The following is a 16159-nucleotide window of genomic DNA, read 5'->3' as shown; positions in this document are numbered from 1 at the left end:
TGTTTAATAGCAGGGGAGGTCCGTGTTATAAATTTTGAGGGAGGTCACTATTATTTGGTAAATAAGAGGAGAGGTTAGTGTATAATGATGAAATCTCAAGGAAAGTCAGTGTAATTTACCCTTTTTAAAATTTTTTTTAAAGTTCTATTTTTTAAAAACTAAAAAGGGAAAAAAATAATAAATAATTATATTAAAGGACATTTGCGTTATTATAACACCACTTTGCACCAAAATAGATACTTGAGAGTTTTTATGTCAACTTTTTTATTCAAGAGAATTTCTTACGAAAAATTAAATGTAAGGAGGAATTTCATGTAATTTGCCCTTTAAAAGTACAATTGATTTATTGAGCACCGCCTCGACAAGATCGACTGATTGCACTTTGCACTTTGCACTTGCAGGGACAGAATGGAAATAAGAAAAACAAGATGGAGGGGCAATCTGTAATATTCAGAAAAATAAAGGCCATAGTGCAAATTTTGTTATTTCCTCTCCGATCAACGGTCCTGATCTCACACAACCCCAGGACGAAAACTAGCCGTCTCCGCAATTACTTCAGCGCCTCCTCTTCGTATTGTGCCCTAGCTGCGGACTATATGTCTATATATATGCTTGTAAGTTGTTTGTCGCTCTTCGATTCTAATTAGGGTTTGTCATAGTCCAGTTCTCGATTTGTTTAGCGAAAACTCATCAATTTATTGTGTTCGTTTTTTATATACTATAGTTGATTATTTGTATTTATGGTCTAGATTTTGTAGGTCATGGGTGAGAAACGCTTGTGCGTGCAATGGGTTTAAATATACTTCGAGTAAATCGCTATCAAAAGAAACCAGGTCTTTTATTTGTTAAATTCTTTTGTCTTGCATTTAGGGTTTGATTGTTTCCTTTATCTTTTTCTCTCTATATTTTCTTTGAGCACTTGTAAAAATTATTGGATTTAATTCTGGTTGTTTATACTGATATTATTTTCTTGTGATTGGTAAAAAAAGCAAGTCTTCTCATGGGTTTGTTTTTATTGAATCAGTTTGTTTAATGTACTTATCTTTATAACCAATCTGACTTCAAGATTTTGGATTTTGCAAATTTGCAAGTGATGATAAAATAGACAGGGACATCAGAACTCCTATGGAGAATGATAGACTTGGTCTTTGGGAATCTCTCTGATGCATTTATTAATACACATATAGGGTTGGATAGATGCACTCTATTGTATAACTTAAACTTCTCAGTTTTTGTTACTATATTTTTATGTTATAATAGCACAGCTTAGTTTGTACAGGGGTTTAAAAATTTCCTGTGGATACAGTAAGCAGCTATTTTTTGGTAATATGCTTGTAAGTTGATTGTTGCTCTCGATTCTAATTATGTCATAGTCCAGAAAAAACTCAGTTGTTTTTTTTTTTACTATAGCTGATTATTTGTATTCATGGTTTAGATTTTGTAGGTCATGGGTGCAATGTGTTTTAGATATACTTTGAGTAAATCGATATCAAAAGAAACCAGTCTGAAGCTGTGAGGTCTTTTATTTGTTAAATTCTCTGGTCTTGCATTTAGGTTTTGAATGTTTCCTTTATCTTTTTCTTTCTATATTTTACTTAGCACTTGTAAATTATTTGATTTAATTTGGGTTGTTCATTCTGATATATATATTTTTATATGTAAAAAGCAAGCCTTCTCAGATGGTGGGTATGTTTTATTGAATCAGTATGTTTGATCTTGGTAGTTAGCATAATCCATCTGAATTTTGCAAATTTGCTAGTGACTATAAAATAGACAGGGACATCAAAACCTCTCTGATGCATTTATTAATACACATATAGGGTTGGATAGATACACTCTAGTGTATGACTTTGAAACTTTAAATTTTTGGTTTATGTATTTGTATGTTATAATAGCACAGCTTAGTTTGTATAGGGGTTTAAAAGTTTCCTGTGGATACAATAATGCTATTTTTGGGAATATAGATTATTTTGGGTATCACAGGTTTTAGAAGAATATAAATTTTTTGTTGGAAATATAGTTATTTTTATTATTTGGTGCCAATGATGGGTTTAAATATACTATGAATTTCTAATAATGAAAACAATTTAATCTGAGGCACCTTTGTTTTTAGAATGTATGATTTTTATTCGAATTTTTTTGTTTAATTTTGGGGAAGGATTTCATGCAGTTTAAAATTTTGATCTAATTTAGTTTGAAACCATTGTTTTTCTGTCATCTTACACATGGCTTTTAAATTGTGTTTCTCGACATTAGTTTGTGCAAGTGATGATAAAATAGACAGGGACATCAGCACTCCTCAATGGAGTATGATGATTTGTCTTCGGGAATCTCTCTGATGCACAAACATTTTCGGACTTGGCAGAATGGTTTTAATTTTATGATTGCTTAGTTGCTTAATTTATCATCCTCTGAATTTTTTTAGGGCCAACAAGATGGTGTGAGAGTGTAGTTGTAATCAAAAGTAACTTTTTGTGGTATTAACTGGTTTTTGAATCCAATTTTTTACCATCCGACATGTTTGCTTGAGTAGATATCAAGCCTTCCACTTTGTGCATTCTGCCTGTCTGTTTCTGTACTCAATCCTTAATTATTTTGTTGCATTTGTGATTTTTCTCTCATTATGACCCTCTTTTGGATTTGTCATATAAATTAGTTTTGATAATTCATGAGTATTAGAACAATATTTTAATGATGTATTCGTGATGAAGATTCACTAATTGTTAGGTTGAAAATTGGCAGCCAGAGACTATCTGTTATGGTCATATGATTCACAAGACATTATTTTATTTTTGTAGTCTCCTTGATTTTGTGGGAAGCTGTCACTAAACTCAATTTTCTTACAGTGTTTACTACTTCTCGAGCCCTTCCCAAAGTATTTGCACTTATTTGCTTGAGTTGATATTCAAGTTGTTGAATTTCGTTATTCCTATATATATATTATTTGCTAGATAGTTTATCTCCGGTTTGTGATGTACTTGTTTCATTTGAGTATTGTTTTTAAATTCATATATATATATAATTGTCGTTAAGTTATGGATTAGGACACTTCTCCTTTACATTTGAAGCATAGTCATGTTGTTTTTGACTCCGGATACACTACAAAATGCTGTCATATTTCTTGGTTTGCCAATGATGCATTTATCTGCACATAATATCAGACATATCAATGATGATATATGCAATTGTCACTACCTCTGAGGCAAAACCTTCATCAATTGAGACCTGTCCAGTGTTACGGTAATTAAGATTTTTTTATATTGTCAAGCTTATTGAATTGTCTATTAACATGAATACGATGTGTTTAAGTTGAATGTGGTGGTGTTATGCTTTTTATTTCAACTGTCGTGTTAGTTATTTGTTTTTCACACCTATTAAATAGTTAAAGCAGATTTACTTCATTTGCTTATTATGTTTCTAAATGCATCTTTACTATCAGGGGCAAATTACACAAAGGACCTCTTGGGTTTTCATCTTGTACATGTAGATAGAGATGCAACAATATTACAGAAAAACCCCTTGATATGAATTTACATTTTTGTCCTTAGGGTGAAACTATTTGCTTAATGAAAAAATCTAAATTTTTTTATGTATTGTTAAAGTTATGGTTTTGCCCCTTTGAGAGAAGGGGATTGGCGGAGGAAGAGGGTTTTGACGGTGGAGGAATCGGCGGTGGCGGTGGCGCCTCCATTTTCTCTCTCCGCCGATTGTAGTTTTGGGGATAGTGGGGGTGGCGGTTTTAGATGGTTTTGCTGGATAGAGAGAAGCAAACAAAGAACTGTTGATGAGTAGAGAGAGAGAGAGAGAGATTTTAGGGTTCAGATAGGTCAAATTTCATTGGACTACAATTTGATTTGTGAGGAACCCACTTATCCATGAGAAATCGAAATCAATCGCTCAAAATGATATACTGACGAGCGTATAAATGTTTATATGCAAAATCCATCCTTTCTCCCCTGGTAATCGGAATACCTACTTGAATATATATAAAAAATAAACATTGAAATTTGTTTTTTCATTTTTTTCAATTATTCAAAACACAATATAATTATAAGAGAAGTGAACTAAGAATGCGCTAAATTTGTGATAATTACCGTTTCATGTATCAGGAACGCTATATCCGCTGTCTTCCATCTCTGCACTTTCTCCATGTTACCACTGAAAACCTTCTCATGAATTTCAAAGATTGATCCATAGCTCCCTGTTTGTTTCCGCACTTTTGAAGGACATCGTAGAACAAAGGATAAAGCGAAAAGAAATTCCTCAATATCCAAATCCAAAGCTCCCTCCTCTAATGGCGATGCCAGTCAAAGTGTACGGCGGCGCCTCCATTTTCTCTTTCCATCTATTTTTTTTTTTAGATTTTTTCATTAATCTAGTAGTTTAATTTTAAGGATAAAAATGTAAATTCATATCAATCCATTTAACTAAAAAAAGTTAATTTGGAGCCTTTCTGGGTCGTTGTGTAATTTGCCCTATTATCGGATACATTGAAACATGACCATAGACAATTAATTTTTAGTTTTTCCCATCTTAGGGGTATAGATGCTGAGTAATTACAGCTCTAGATAGAATATGAATTCTTACGTTCTGGTTTTCTACTACTTTAGTCTGGAATTGTTGTTGCTAGTCAGAGAGGACTCTAGTTTAGAATACTTGTAACTGATAATTTTGAGTTTCTATTAGAAATTATTGGGCTTTATTGGGCCAATAATAAGATTTGAACCCCTAATGTCAGTATTGACTGTTTAAGTAGAGATTTTGAACTCTAAATGTTTTTTGGAATAAATAAATATCGCCATTTTATTTGTAATTTAACCTTTTTTATTTTATTGAATTTTAGTGATTTTTATTAAAATTTTTAACAGCATTTAATGCAAGTAATGAGGTATTTATTATTTTTAAAGAGAATTTAATAATTGGACCAACTTATTTGTCACATTTCCACTGAAAAGTCAGAGTACTATTATTTGAGTAATTATTAAAAAAGAAATTATATTAGTCCAAATTATCCTCTTACTATTTTAAAAAATTTCATCGCCGTTCTGTCTCTACCAAATTATCCTCATTTTTTTTAGTTGGGGGCGGTGTCAGAGCATAAACTGATGGTGAATTAAAATTATTGATGAGGATTAAATTGTCATATTTTGTAATATTACTTTTTGTTAAAGGTAAAATTTTTCATCCATTATTTTTGGACATGGTTGTTTTTGTAACCTATCCAACACATGTTATCTTTTATTTAATTTTTTCATTTTTAAATCGTTGCTTAATGAATAAATAATAAAAGCCAACATTCACATGGTTATGAAACATTTGTTGGAGTTAAGTTTTAACTTATAATTAGTGATACTTTGAAATTGCAAAAGAAACCCCTCTCATGTCGATCCGAATGAATCATCCTTTTCACGGAGGTAAATCTTTGCCTGCTAGGCAAGATGATAGCAAGTTAAAAATTCTGTCTCGGTAGGACATGTATTTCTATTACTATGCAATTCATAAATTAAGTAATTAATGTTGGGGTTACCCCATGAAAGCAAGCATGGCAAGGCTTTTTTCATAAAAGCTGAGAAAGCTGAGAAGGAATTCTGTGCTTTAACTTAAAAAAAAAAAAAACCAAAGGGTTTTTGATGGGCAGTAGTATTAAGTAATGTGCTATGTTTTTTAAAAGAGCTTTGGGTGTTTGGAAGGTGGCAAAATAATCTAAAAACTTCCCAAATCTGCTCAATAATTATTCGGTATTGGGTGACTAGTTTAGTTGAGTGGTTTATTAATGTTTTAGTTATTAGTGGGTATTATATTTAATGGACTGTTAGTGAATTAAGACAGACTTAACCCACCACACATGATAATTTAAAATAAACAATGTTTCTTTTTTCTCATTCATATCTCTCTCCTCATTTATCTCGTTTTATCGTTTCTCTCTCCTACTCTCTTGTCTTTCTCTCTCTCTAGCTTCGTGGATAAAAAACAATTAAAAAAAACAACGTTTCTCCTTTCTCATTTATATCTCTCCTCATTTATCTCGTTTTCTTGTCTCTCTCTCCTCTCGTTTTCTTTCTCCTTTGGTTTCTCTCTCCTACTCTCTTGTCTTTCTCTCTCTAGCTTGGTGGATAAAAAACAATTAAAAAAATAGGGCTTGGAAAATTAATTAAGTGAACAAAAAATGACCTATAAAATTTTTTGTCAAAATAACCCCGAGCAGGTTAGCCAATTATTAAGTCAATATACTAGATGGCACAGATTTGTTTACTTTTAGGAAAAAAAAAAAAATTACCTACTAATTGAACCCTTAAAATCTGAATTGTTATTTATTATTTCTTTATTACCAAAGATGAAACCTGGGGCTTTTGTTAGGATTATTCTGATGTAAATAACATATAAACTTCAATTATACATTTCCATTCAGAAAGCAGTTAGGAAAAATACAATAATATTAATAATTACCGTGAATATTAAAAAACAATCATTACCAGAATAATTTTGTGAGTAGCAATTGCTGAGGGATATAGCTTACGTTCAATGGCAACTAAATAAACTGATAAGAAGATAAAAAATGAACTATAAAAGCAAGGGAGAAGTAGACCAGAAGAGAGTCTTTTCTTGATTGAATAGTATGAGGAAAACTCTTTGAAAACTAGATGAATAGGAGGGCGTTAATGGCAGGGGCATGGGCATGAGCATGAGCTCGGTGATTCCCAAGATGAAGTGGGAGGGAGACCTAAACCTTTGGAAACGAGATTAAAATATAAATTTATGTATAAAAAAAAGTCATATACAAGCATAATTTTGTGATCAGAGGAGGGAAAAAATAAAAATAATAACAATAATAAATTATGTGAACGCAAAATTCGTCAAAACTCACCCAATTGTTACCCCTAATCTTTGAAAGAGCTTGGAGAAACTAAGCATTCCCAATTTTTGGAAAAGCGTTTTGGAGAAGCTGGTATCTCAACTTTTTTAAAACGCTATTATAAAAAGACACAAAACCCTAGTACACGGCAAAGCTCTCACATGATTTCAGAGAAATATCCTCACAGTAAACAACGGTTCGTGTTTATCCAACAACAGTCATCGACGATTTCACTGTACTAATTACCATCTAATTATGCAACTAAGATTGAAATGGTACCACACAAATACTTGATCTTTTATGTTTTTTATTTTTTATTTTTTATTTTTTATTTATTTATCTGTAAGCTTGTGATTCCAGCCAGTTAGTTTCGCTGGTAGATAATGAGGGAATAATTTCCTTCAAACATGGCCAAAAACTCTCTCTAACAGGACGAAAGTCAAGCAGATCTCATAGTTTAAAGAAAATTTCGGGGCTATAGAAGCAACAGTTGCCCAGGGGATTGAAATTATCGCCGCAAAAAATTCTTGGTTACGGCATGAATGTCAAAAAGAAAAGAAAAAAAAAATTATATATATATATATATATATATATATATCCTCACACGTGGTTTTAGATTAGTGGGTATAAGTTTTCTTTTGAGTTATGATGAGAATTTCTTTGGTCCGCTTGTCTTACCAATTGCTATTTATCAATTTCTGCAGTTGTTAATCTGTCTTTTCATTTATTTCCTTTTATATTAATCTTTTATCAAACAATCAGTATGAATAAAGGAATCAACAAGTGTCCGTTGCTGAATATTATATATTTTAATCACTTTATTTGTATGTTTTATTTTTTTAGTAATAGTTTATTTGTGATTTTATATTATTTTATTATTTTTATTTATTTTAAAATTTTAATTGTAAAATCAGTCAAAACTAGTGATTTCAAACTTTAAAGGATGACATTCCGTGGGACTAAGTAATGATGAAGATCGAAGTCTAATTATCTAAAAAAAGAGTCCAAGAGAAGGCACAACTTGATGAGAATGGAAAGAAGAAGAAAAGAAAGAATCCTTCTCTAACTAGGAAATTTTTTCCAAAGTTGGTAACTTGAATCTGTTTTGGTAATATGTCTGTATTTCTCTCATCGAGTGTCAAAACAGCTCAATTCCCACCAAAGTTGATAAGAAATTCGAAGAGTTACAATTTTGTATTTCACGATGATTTCATAAAATAGCTGTTTATCTAGTCAAAACTGGGCTGGACGTCTGTACGAATTTTGGAGTCCTTGTTTGACAGAATTTTCATATATGTCTTCTGTATGGAAAAGGGAACTTTGGAGTTGATCTTCTCTTTTTAAAAGAGAGTTCTCTACATCGTTAGAGCATAATACAAGAGAGCTTGAGGCTGAGATCAGAGGAGAAGCATTCAGAAGAAATAAGGGATCAATCCATGGCGGTGAAGATGTCTTCCTAAACTATGAAGAATTCAACTCCAGTCATGCTTGGCTACGCTTTGCTAGGGTTGTGATGTAACTCTAGCTTAGCACCACTGGTTTGATTGTATTTATTTATTGGAGAACAATTATTATTCATGCATGATTGTGTAATCTATAGGATTTTTAATTGACTATTCAATAAAAATTAATTTTAAAGTTTTAATTCAATTACAAATATTTTTCTATCTTGTCTTAGATATTTGAATATTGTGATTAAATATAACTCATTCACTTCTTGTAGTTGTGAATGCGATGATTACACAATGATTTTTCTCTGAATATAATGTTAGGGATTTGATAGATTATGCCTAGAGAAGATAGACCACACTACACCCTAGAGTAAAGTAGTTAGGTAAATGGTTTATGCTAATCGGAGATAGTCCATGCTTAGCTTTAAATTATATTATCTTCTAGCTGAATTAATATGTGCTTGTAGCCATGATTAATTCCTTATGCATGTTATATAATGCAATTGACTGGTGATGCGACGTTACTGGTGAAGTCATGCCCCTAGCTTTATCTCTATTTTCTACATCTTATTTAATCATTGTTCTCATTTTATTTTTATACTTAGTTAATTGACCGGTCCTTGCCTTTACACAAGGGTCGCGATACCAAGTCAAGCTTGAAGAGTTGTGAATTTAGGAGGTGGCCAAGTTTTACATTTATAAAAAAGCCACTACTACCTTTCTCTATATAAAATATAGATAGGGCGAGTAGGGATCGTCCCAAGGGATTTGATGGTGTATCGAATTGTGAAACTATGGTAATTAGGGTTAGTAGGTCGAGTGATCACACAATTGATTGATTGGTTGATTAAGCTAAATTGAATTCAACTAAATAAAATAATATGAAGTAAACAAGAGAGAGAGAGGTCTTGGGGTGTAGAGATCACCACCAAGCAATACTTTTCTATACTACTAACAAGTGATCAATTGAGGGTAATGGATGTGTTGCAATATGATAAGGGTGTGTGTGCATTAGGTTGATTCAATTGGCAAGGATGACAAATCAAGCAAGTATTGTCTAAACATCATGTGAAGAGCACAATATATCTAAACAATAGAGCATATATTGTCTAGACAACATGGGGATAGCACAATAGATCAAAACAAGTCATTAATCCTTTATTAAGCTCACAATCCACATACAACACAATATTAGAGCAATATGCCATTTGGACTCACAAGCATGGAACATCAAACATCAAGAGTAGATTATCCTCCCATCTAACATTACACTACCAATACACTAAATCTACACTACTAGCATGAAAATAAAGTTATCTAGACTAAGGGAGAGGCACAAACCATCAAGAATAGGCATAAACCATCAAATGAACCAAAATAGCATTCATTAAGTATATCATCTTGATAATCTCTAGATCTATACCATCAATACACATAGACATGCATCAAAAACACTAAATCTAGAGATAAGCACATGAATATCCTACTCTAGCATACATAGACGTATGGATAGAATAAAATAGTCAATTGGAAGCATTAAACCATACAAACCATGAAATAATAAGGATTTATATATACATGAATATCAAGATGTATCATACAACACTAATCCCTCAATAATACACAAGATTAGAGTATAGAAAGCATGCTTGGGGCTAACTCTAGCCCCAAGAGGATGTCTAGCCACTTATGGTAGTGATGATCCGACCCTCAAGGGCTAACTCTATAGCTGCTCCTTGTTGGTGAAGATCTCCGCCAATGGTTGCTCTAGCTTCCTCCCTTCTTCCTCTCCAAGATGATTTTCAATGTGTGACAAGAGACTCTAGAGGCCCTCCCAAAAAGTGTATCATATTCCTTATATAGGTAGGTCAAATACACCCCGTGATGAGCTGTGGTTGTGCAAGGCATATTCTCCAATGATTGGATGAAGGATGGAATAAATGAGCTGGACTTTAACTTTTTCTCGCTGGAGGAAGTTCGATCGATCGAACCTTAACTTGGATCGATCGAAAATGGGTTCGATCGATCGAACTGAATCTTGGATCGATCGAAGTGGTCTAACTCCTCCAGATAAGGACAAGGCTGAGATATTTTTAAGATATTTATGGGGAAAAAGACAAAAGTGGTTGATAGGCGTACAACTGTGGATAAGATCAATCATTTGAATAGGACAAAATAGGGTTCGATCGATCATAGATGATGTTCGATCGATCGAACTTGGAATTTCAGCAAAGGCCAAGGTTGGATCTATCGAGAAGTACTGTGATCGATCATAGATGTTCGATCGATCGAACTCTAAGTTGGATTGATCGAACTTTTCAGCTGCACAACTTGATTCCTTTTTGCTCCTTTCTTTCTCCACTTTGCTCCCTCATTTGGTTTATCTCAGGATTGCTTCAATTAAGCTCTTATTTGGCTGAGTTAGCTCAATTTTGGGATTAGTGCCTGAAAATATAAATAACACGTAATAAGTCTAAAACGGCAAAGTAAGATAGATAAAGGTACTAGAATGCTTAAGCTTAACGGGTTTAAATGCGCACTTTTCAGTGCTCATCACACCCCCAAACTTAAATATTGCTAGTCCCTAGCAATGAACTAAGAAGTAAAGGAATGAAATAAACAACTATACAAGTATAAACTAGCAAGTAAAATGATAACACCATTTTCGTAGGGAACACGATTGCATTTAGCATATGCAACAAGCCTTTTAAACCCCTAGGTTACCCCTAGTGGACGAGTAAAGTCTCGTGAGGGTTTCCAGAAATGGTACTCACAAACATTAAGCTCATTCTTTCAAAAGAGGCACCAATATTGCAAACAAGCATTGGGAGAAAACTACCTTAAGTATGCAATTTTTCAACCGTTTCTAAGCAATCTCCCAGAATTTCAACATCAAGCAAGCAAGTATGGTCCTCCACATATCAAGAAAATGATCATGAAAATCGAAACAAGTCTAGAATCCATGTGAGAGGTCCGGCATCAAGTGTGTTGCTATCTTAGCCAACTAGAGAAGTAATCACATCCTTACCCTCAAACTAGCACACAAATCTAGTACCGATCATCAAGATAAGAGAGTGGACCTTTTATTAAAGCTTTATTGTTCTAGGTGCGCTTATTCTTTTCACTCATTTTCTTCTTCTTTCTTTTCTTTTTCTTTATTTTTTTTTAATTTATTTTTTTTTAATTTTTTTTTTTTTTATTTATTGAGGATCAAAGATGGAAATATTGTGCAATGTGTTGATCTCTTAAGCTTTCTAGAAGATTCATGTAGCGAGCTTTAGGTCAATGACTCCCAAACCAGATGGCTTTAGGGCATTAGGTGTTAAGACACCCCTATGGACTTACAAACTCAAACCAACTAGGCTACAAATCAAGACAACAACCATCTAATCATTTCCTACTTCTCACCTTTTGGGAGAAGTCCTCACTTTTATTGCTTTTGCAACTTTTTTTTTTTTTTTTTTGAATTATTAACCTAGAGTTTGGGCCCTCCACCTTTTGGCGCGAGAAGTTCACTGCTTAATGAGGCAAGAATCCCGGCTACTCAATGAAAAGGGGTTGTTATCCACCTTTATCAAGAATGAAAGCTTTCAATGCACTACTAGCCCAATTGGAATATAACCAATTTAATAATCAACAAAGCATGTACCCCACAATTGAATGCTAGCGTGCACCGGTGCTAGTGTAGAATTCTAGAATGAATCTCAAAACAATCACAAATTCAGGATGATGTGGACCACAAATGCAAGCAAGATATCAATCTTTTGAAAAATTTACTCCTAAATGGCATTCAAAAGGCACACAAGGAGTATTGGACTCTCAAGTCAAGCAATTTTTAAATTTTAAGCAATATAGTCCTCAAAAGATCAAAATCATAGCTAGAAATGGACCAAGTTTAAATTTTAAGCAATATAGCCCTCAAAAGATCAAAATCATAGCTAGAAATGGACCAAGTATAGAAATATCCCTCAAATACACAAGACATGCTCAAAATTTGAATTTTAAAGCAACACTGAAACATACACCAATACCCCCAAACTTAAACTGCACATTGTCCTTAATGTGTGAAGAGAACAAAAGAAAGAGTATACCAGTGCTTTAGACATGAATGATCGGGATAGAAGTATCCAAAGTGGGTGGCATGGCCTCCCCAAACTTGGGAAAAACTGTAGTCCTTAAAAGTTTGCACTCGGATAAACTCATTAGATAACAAGATAGGATAATCAGTGCACAGTGGACATGCAAGTGTAAAATGGGATAAAAGATAGAGAATAGAGAGAGGTGTAAGGTGGTCCTGAAAAATTGGGCGGCACTCTCTCACTGAAGTCACTGTAGTGTACCTGATGGAGTCAAACATACAAATATGAGATACTAAGAGACATCCATAATCAAAAAGCAACATATAGAGAATATAAAGTGCAGGTACATCAATAAAATAATAAAGCCGACAAACCGGCCGCAAAGTATAATACAGTAACAGTGACAGTATAATACAGATCCAGAATAAAAGAAATGAAAGCATAGAACAACTGGAAGTGGAGTCTCAAGAGGCCTGATCGTGAAGATCTGCAGTGGCTGGAGGTACAGGTGCAGGTGCGGGTGCAGGTGCAGGTGTAGGGAGTCGGCTGGAGAGATCGGCAAAGCAAGCCATGACATCCGCCCTGAAAGAGGTGAACTCAGCTCGGTGGCAGTGATGTCGGCTCGCATGGCTGCTACGTCATTTTAAAATCCTCAAATAGTTCGATCGATCGAATCCGAACTTGGATCGATCGAACTATTTGCTCTCCCAACTATTTTTTTTTTTTTGAAATAATCAAAGGAAATTAAATTAATGTGATGCAAATTTCAATCGATCGAAGAAAGATTTCGATCGATCGAAGAGGATAAAGAATGTACAAGTTTAAGGGCTCAAGAGTTGACACGTGTTGGAACCTTGGATCGATTGAACTTGGAATTCGATCGATCGAACATGAAAAATTTTGAAAAGTCCTAAGAGCATACATTTTTGAAAAATGGATGAGGCCTGAAAATTTTTCTAAGTGTTGGGACTCATGATCGATCGAACCACATGTTGGATCGATTGAAAGGTAGTTCGATCGATCGAAATGGTTTACGACCGATCGAAATTTTAAAAATTTGGAGATCCCGAGAGCATGCATTTTGAAATTTGGATGCAGGTCCAAAATTTTTCTAAGTATTGGGTGCAAAATGAGAGCTGGATCGATCGAGTCCATAGTTGGATCGATCGAACCAATTTTCGATCGATCGAACCAAAACTTGGATCGATTGAAATTATGCCTAAATGCTCAAAATGACCTGAATGCTCATGCAATCCCTTACTCAGTTCCTTCCAATGTATATGAACCACAAAACAATATCTAGACTTCGCAAGAATCAAAATGCAAGATAGAAATGAGGGAGGAATAGGGTTTTGACAACCTACGAATTTCGGTGCTAGTCTTTAACGTCTCTAGCAAGACCTAGGGTGCTTTTAACCAGGATCAAAGATCTTGCAATGTATCCCCTCCTTTTTGGGATGAGAGATGTTTTGAGTCACTCCTAACAAATGGTTCTTGGAAGAACTTGTTGGGGTAAACTCAAAAGACGTCTTGAGTTCCTTGTCAAAACTTTCCTTGGGCTTCCACGCCCTTTCACAACAAGAGTTCGAAATCACTTTTCTTGCATGCAATGCTGAAGATGAAGATGAAGGCTTTGAAACATTGTTCATACACAAAAGCTCATTCCTTTCACAAGCAAGATCATGACATTCCTCTACCACATTAACCTCTTCCTCATATTTGTCAAATGGATTGGGTGTGGGGTTAAAGATGTTCAACTTCACTCTCATGTGCCCAAAAGAAATCTTCATTATCCCCGTCCTACAATTTATGTTGGCATTTGAGGTTGCCAAGAAAGGACGGCCAAGGATAACCAGAATTTGGTTCTTTGGATTGGGCACCGGTTTCGTGTCAATGACGACAAAGTCAACCGGGAAGAAGAACTTATCAATCTTAATCAACACATCCTCAATTATCCCCCTAGGCTTCTTAATAGATCGGTCGGCAAGTTGTAAGACCACCGACATCGGTTTCAATTCACTTAGGCCCAATTTGACATAAACCGAATAGGGAAGAAGGTTAACACTAGCCCCTAAGTCAAGAAGTGCCCGGTTGATGACATGTTCACCAATGACACAAGATGTTGTAGGTGCACCGGGGTCCTTAAACTTTGGCAAAGTGTTGTGTTGTAGAATGGAACTCACTTGTTCGGTTAAGACCACTTTCTTTGATGTTTGGCTCTTGTTCTTCCGCTTTTGGGTGCATAAGTCCTTCAAGAATTTGGCATAAGCCGGAATTTGCTTAATTGCATCTAAAAGTGGAAGATTGACTGTGACTTGCCTAAACATATCCATTATCTCATTGTTCTTGGTCTTTTGCCTTTCTTTTGAAATGGACCCTTTCAAGTCGTCCGGAAATGGAGCTTTTTCAAAAACTCTTTCAGCGTTTTCTTTCAAAGAATTTTCAGCATTGGACTTGTTCAATTCATTGGATTTCAAATCACTTTTCAAAGAAGAATCATGAATAATATTTTTCAAAGAACTTTTCTCAAACACATTTTTCAACACTGTTTTCAATGAATCTCTTTGGAAATCATCTTTCAACTCACAATTTGAGGGCTTCTCATTCTCAAGATCATGCACATGCAATGAAGGAGGAATAGTGTGTGGAACGGGACGGGTGACAACTTGAGGTTGTACCGGTTCACTCTCTTCATTAGGCATTCTAACTTGATTGTCTACTACCCTACCACTTCTCAAGGTTTTTACCGCATTGACATGCTCAACATTATGCCTTTCCAATGAGGATTTGGTTTCTACAACACATTGTTGTTTGATTGGGGCATTCATGTGCATCTTTCCCTTCTCTCTAGCATTAAGTGTTTCAGCTATTTGCCCTACTTGGGTTTCTAGCTTGGCAATTGATTGAGAATGAGAATGCAACAATTGAGTATTTGCTTCTAGAGTGCCCAAAGCATTTAAAACCTTTTCCTCAAAAGCGGAACCTTTAGAATTTCCTTGAGAATATGATTGGTTAGGAAAATGAAAATTAACAAATTGATTTCCTTGTGAGTTATATGGTCTTGAACCTTGGGATCCTTGGTTTTGAAGTGGAGGTGGAATGTATTTCCCTTGAAAACCGCCTTGGGAAGAGTTTGAGCCCTCCCCTTGGTTTTTCCAAGAAAAATTAGGATGATTCCTCCAACCGGGATTGTAATGGTTACCATAAGGATTGTTCCCTTAGTTCACAAATGTTGCATTAACTTGCTCAATGGGTTCATTTTGAATTTGTCCATGAGGACAATTAGAAGTAGAATGAAGAACACTAGAACAAGTCATACATGATTCATTTTGAGCTCTAGGAGAATGGTTAGGAAAGGAAGACACTTGATTCGCCAAGTTTTGATTGATCAATTGATCAAACTTTTGAGATAAAGACTTCATCTCGGCGGTTATATCATTTGAGTGGTCAACTTGATGCAAAGGCAACACTCTTCCTACCTTGAGAATTTCTACCATTCCTAGATGACAATGTTCTATGCAAAGAGTTTTCACTCATGCTCTCATAAAGACGCCACACATCTTCCTCTTGCCGGTCTATATCAGAACCTCCCATTGAAGCATCAACCATGCCTTTATAATTGTCCGATAAGCTTTCAAAGAAGAATTGGACCAATTGCCATTTAGGCATGTCATGGTGAGGACACTTCCTAAGCAATTCATTGAAGCGTTCCCATGCCTCGTGGAAAGTTTCTCCTTCCCCATGTGTGAATTCTCTAATGGCGGTTCTCATAGCAT

At 34.7% G+C, this 16159-nt stretch overlaps 1 long non-coding RNA gene and 5 other non-coding genes across 6 annotated transcripts; all 6 read left to right on the top strand.

Moving 5' to 3' along the window:
- Window positions 1-433: 433 nt before the first annotated feature.
- Window positions 434-2357, top strand: LOC132286014 (uncharacterized). Its single transcript, XR_009472650.1, has 2 exons — window positions 434-614; window positions 750-2357. It is a non-coding gene; the product is annotated as an uncharacterized LOC132286014 (long non-coding RNA).
- Window positions 1084-1170, top strand: LOC132287584 (small nucleolar RNA R44/J54/Z268 family). Its single transcript, XR_009473083.1, has one exon. It is a non-coding gene; the product is annotated as a small nucleolar RNA R44/J54/Z268 family (small nucleolar RNA).
- On the top strand, window positions 2034-2104 carry LOC132287581 (small nucleolar RNA Z267). The gene has a single exon (XR_009473080.1). It is a non-coding gene; the product is annotated as a small nucleolar RNA Z267 (small nucleolar RNA).
- LOC132287582 (small nucleolar RNA R44/J54/Z268 family) lies at window positions 2259-2345 on the top strand. Its single transcript, XR_009473081.1, has one exon. It is a non-coding gene; the product is annotated as a small nucleolar RNA R44/J54/Z268 family (small nucleolar RNA).
- A 770-nt stretch (window positions 2358-3127) lies between the features above and the next one.
- On the top strand, window positions 3128-3205 carry LOC132287613 (small nucleolar RNA snoR122). The gene has a single exon (XR_009473106.1). It is a non-coding gene; the product is annotated as a small nucleolar RNA snoR122 (small nucleolar RNA).
- A 12845-nt stretch (window positions 3206-16050) lies between these two features.
- LOC132287558 (small nucleolar RNA R71) lies at window positions 16051-16159 on the top strand. Its single transcript, XR_009473063.1, has one exon. It is a non-coding gene; the product is annotated as a small nucleolar RNA R71 (small nucleolar RNA).

Source organism: Cornus florida, unplaced genomic scaffold (genome assembly GCF_030987335.1).
Source record: "Cornus florida cultivar Cherokee Brave unplaced genomic scaffold, ASM3098733v1 CherokeeBrave_3.0.0_Hap2_Chr11, whole genome shotgun sequence".
In the NCBI taxonomy this organism is placed as follows: domain Eukaryota; kingdom Viridiplantae; phylum Streptophyta; class Magnoliopsida; order Cornales; family Cornaceae; genus Cornus; species Cornus florida.
This window is presented reverse-complemented; position numbering and strand designations above follow the sequence as displayed.